General features: G+C 38.8%; 1 pseudogene; it reads right to left on the bottom strand.

Annotated features, from left to right (window-relative positions):
• Positions 1 to 491: 491 nt before the first annotated feature.
• Positions 492 to 2137, bottom strand: LOC101416371 (transformer-2 protein homolog beta pseudogene; annotated as a pseudogene).
• Positions 2138 to 4269: the final 2132 nt, after the last annotated feature.

Here is a 4269-nt window from a genome sequence, read left to right as displayed (position 1 = left end):
CTGCTCACCAACATTTCAGCCAGGCAAACCACTGACTTCTCTGACTCACTTGGTGGCATGTGATAATTTCTTCATCCCTGTCTCACTTCACCTTCCTCTTCCCCTTCAAAATCAAGTGTGGTCCACAAGTACCTAATCAGGCTATTTAATCACTGCCCACTGTGCTGCCATATTCACTCTGCTACAGGTCCCCACCCCATGACCAAGTTGGTACAGGCATGGAGCAGAATTAGGAGGTCCTCGGTAGGCAATTTCTGGCAAAAGAATATCTTTATATTTTCTTCTCCTTAACCTAACCCTTACAGGGCCTTGGGAAGAGAGAGGAGGTCAAAAGACTGTATGTCTCTCACTTTGGGCTTTCCCTCCTACTCTTATTATTATTATTATTATTTTTATGAAAGGACAAAATTTTAATGAGATGGAATTAAATGCAAAGCAAGCTTAAAAACAAAACAAGGCAAAATTTGGTAAACAGAGAGTTGCATCAGCAGTTTTTCTCTTTTCATTTGAGTTTATTTAACACAGTTCTCAAAACATTTGAGTGAATGAAATTGGGCCTCCTCTGGTAAGCAAAGGACCTAAAAATAATATTTAAAAAATGAACAGGCAAATTCTTCAGTTCATCCATGACACAGGTGTAGTGTTCCCTTCTTTTATCCTGTACTTTGAAGCACCCAGATTTTTTTTTTCAGATAGTCTAATAGCTAGAAGAACAAGAGTACATTTGTGGTGGAATGTATTACTTGTTGATAATTATAGTTTGTGAGATAATTATTATTCTCTTGTAACAGTTTTAGGTAATAGTCTTTCGTAGGCATTCACTGTGTAACTCCTTTCCTTACTCCTTGCTATATATAATACAGAATACACAAAGGCCGACAAATCCACATTTAGATAAGCATTAAGTATTTGTTGTATTGAAATCTTTAGTTCTAAGCAGTACAGAGTTACAGAGCATAATTTTAACACTTAGTTGCAGGTATATTAAGTATGGTATTTTTCATGGAGTAGAGGAAAATGGGCATTTTTGTCTTTAAATTTACTATTGACAACTTATTCTGAACAGTTCTGCTAAACACTGATGTTAGAAAGAAAAGTAGAAATCAAAGTGTTTATTGTTGCTTTTTGCCATTTGGTAGCACTTTACACACAGGCTTCGATCTTCAGAATACCCTGGATTCAGTAGAAAAACCTTTTAAATGAAGTTTGTACAATAAAAACTTCTCAGCAGTCAAAATTTAGACTGTAAAAAAATACATGCAAAACATACTTTTCTGAAAACACAACTTTGAACAAAGCACCAAACTACACAAATGCAGAATGAAAACAGCATTTCAACTCCACCAAAAGTAGTCATCATAAAAGGTGTAAAGTCACCTAACTTCACTAGGCACTGTTCACTTTTTAAACAGGAGACAATAAAAAATATTGTCCACAAACAATATCCCAACTTTAGGGCCGGTTTCAGAAAGTCTTCAACTTCATGCTTTAATAGCGGCGAGGTGAGTACGATCGAGATCTGGAACGTGATCTGTATCCGCCACGGCTGTAGTACAGAGAGGGTGACCGCCTTCTGTATATCTGATCCCTGTCTTGAGCAGCTCTCCATCCTCCACCTCCTCCACCTCCTCCTCTGTATGATCTGCTGTAGTAGTCCCGATCATCATAGCCTCTATCATATCCTCTGTCATAGTAATCCCGACGGCGTGAGCTGCCATAGGTAGGTCTCCCCATGTAAATTCCTGGTGTTGGGGTATGCGGTCTTTTAGTTATAGAGAAATCAACTCTGATCGTACGACCATCAAGCTCCATTCCATTGGCACGCTCTTTAGCTTCCTTGGCATCATCTACATTTTCAAAATATACAAAGGCAAATCCTCTTGAACGTCTAGACTGCTGGTCATATACAATAGACACATCAGCAATGGGGCCATATTTAGAGAACACTTCTCTTAAATCTCTTTCTGTGGTGTACAAGCTCAACCCAAATACTCCAAGACAACAGTTGGGATCAGGATTTGCCCGATTTCCAACATGACGCCTGTGGGTAGACATGGGAGAATGACTGTGGCTATGCCGTCTGCGATAATCTCGACTGTAAGACCTGCTACGGGATGGTCTATGGGAGCGGGACCGAGACCCTGACCTTGTGTAATGCCTTCGAGAACTTCTTCTGGATCTAGACCTAGATTCAGATCTGGACCTGGACTTTGATCTGGAACGCCTGGAATCTTCTTTGGAGCGAGACCTTGCAGGGGTATGCCTTGCAGATTTCCCAGATCCATGAGCACTTCCACTTCTGGAAGCAGAACGAGATTCTTAGCGTAGTGCTTTCTGATTCCAGATTACTTCTTATCTTAACTTTATTTTTATTTCTTTTCTTCATTCTTCCGTTTCAAATTCTGACTTCTTTCATCTTCCCCACTTTACACAAATTGCTCAATATTCTACAAGTGGGACTTCTGGTCTGATAATTAGCATGCATTCTTTCTTTTATTTTTTCAAATTTCAGCTTCACTTATTCCTGAGCTTCAAATACTCATTTATAAAACTTGTCAAATGACGACTTCCGCATTTTCCTTCTTCAACATTAACCTTATGGAGGGTCCAGGGTTCGATGCCCAGGGCTTCCTAACCTGTGTGGTAAGCTGGCCCATGGTGCAGTGCCGCTGCACGCAAGGGTGTCATACCATGCAGGGACGCACGTGCAAGGAGTGCCTACTCTTATTATTTTCTAACTGCAATCAAAAGAGAGAACTTAACCCTTTTTCCCTTTGTGATAAGGACTCCTGCCACACCATATCCTTTTCTTTTAACTGCTGCATCCACACTTCGCAGTTCAGCTTTAGTGGATCTGTTACTAGTTGATCTAGTTAGTATACCTGGCTCTTGACATGTTAAAAGTATGGTTCTGGGATTTATAAATTCCTTTTCTTTCTTTGAAAAGGCTCTTTCAGGAGAGCAGATGTGGCTCAAGCAGTTGAATGCTTGCCTCCCACATGGGAGGTCCCGGATTTAGTTCCCAGTGCTCTTGAAGAAAAACAAAAACAGAAACAAAAAATAAACAATGAACAGTGAGAAAAAAAAAAAACGAGCATGAGCACAAACAATAAGCAAACAGATAAGGGAGTCATCTGAGGGATAAGTATGTTTTAGATTCAAAGCTATTTTGTGACCTCTTTATTCTTGGGGGCACATACCCTTTGTTCCTCTCTTTTTTTCCTTGGGTGATAATCTTTGAGTTGTAACCATGGAGGTAACTGAAAAGGAAGATGTTTTAAGGATGAATCACAGTATCTGTTGAATATTTCAAAACATTTAGACTCGTTTCACAAATTTTTCCTATTTAACATGTTTCTTTAGGATTTGTGCTGATTACAAGTGTTATGGAAAAATACTCTAATATGAACCCAACCTACTATGATAGTCAATTCTATGATGTGTGCTTGATTTCTGCCTTGGTGTCAATGTTTCTTTCAGATGTACATGTCTGATGTTACTCTGTTCTTTTTCCCTAGATGAATTCGGGGCTTTTTTGGTGAAAATGAAGAATATTCCATTTAGAGAGAGAGGAAAGGAAGAAGGAAGGAAAGAAAGGAGGAAAGAAAAAGAGAGGCAACTCTTGAATAATATGTAATCAGTTCCTTCCCATGCAGAGTGTTCCTAATAAGGAAACTGTGCCTCTCTTATTCTGTACCTCTTCATTACAATTTTTTTTTAGTTAGGCCAGTAATTTATTAAGGTAGGGAGGGAAGAGAAATGGGAGAAAATAACAGATTATAGGTCCGAGGTAGGGAGGAAGGGGCTGAAGAGTGATAGAGGGCTGATTCATAGAATACAATTTCCCATTTTAGATTATAAATGCCCAGGTTTTACTTGGCATATGAAGAAGGCCAGAGAATAAAGCACAAACTGGCACTGGAACAGGATGAAGGCAAGAGAGAGTAAAAGAGAACAAGCTTATTAAAATATTCAGACTGCGCACACACACTTTTTAAATTCGAGATTGCCAAATGTGCATTATTATTATTATTCTCATTTTACTGTATTATAAGAAAATTATTTAAAAGCTGAAGAGAATTCTACAAAGGAGAACTTGATAAGCTACATCATGGAGAAAGCATCTTCATCAGCCACTCAGCCCTATGCAAAAGAGAGCAGAATAATTGTGGTAACCTGGATATGCTGGTCTATGAATTACCTTGAAACCACTCTAAGATTAAGCTCAATTATATAATTCCTCTGATGTACTTGTACTATATACCACTA

Source organism: Dasypus novemcinctus, chromosome X (assembly GCF_030445035.2).
Source record: "Dasypus novemcinctus isolate mDasNov1 chromosome X, mDasNov1.1.hap2, whole genome shotgun sequence".
In the NCBI taxonomy this organism is placed as follows: domain Eukaryota; kingdom Metazoa; phylum Chordata; class Mammalia; order Cingulata; family Dasypodidae; genus Dasypus; species Dasypus novemcinctus.
This window is presented reverse-complemented; position numbering and strand designations above follow the sequence as displayed.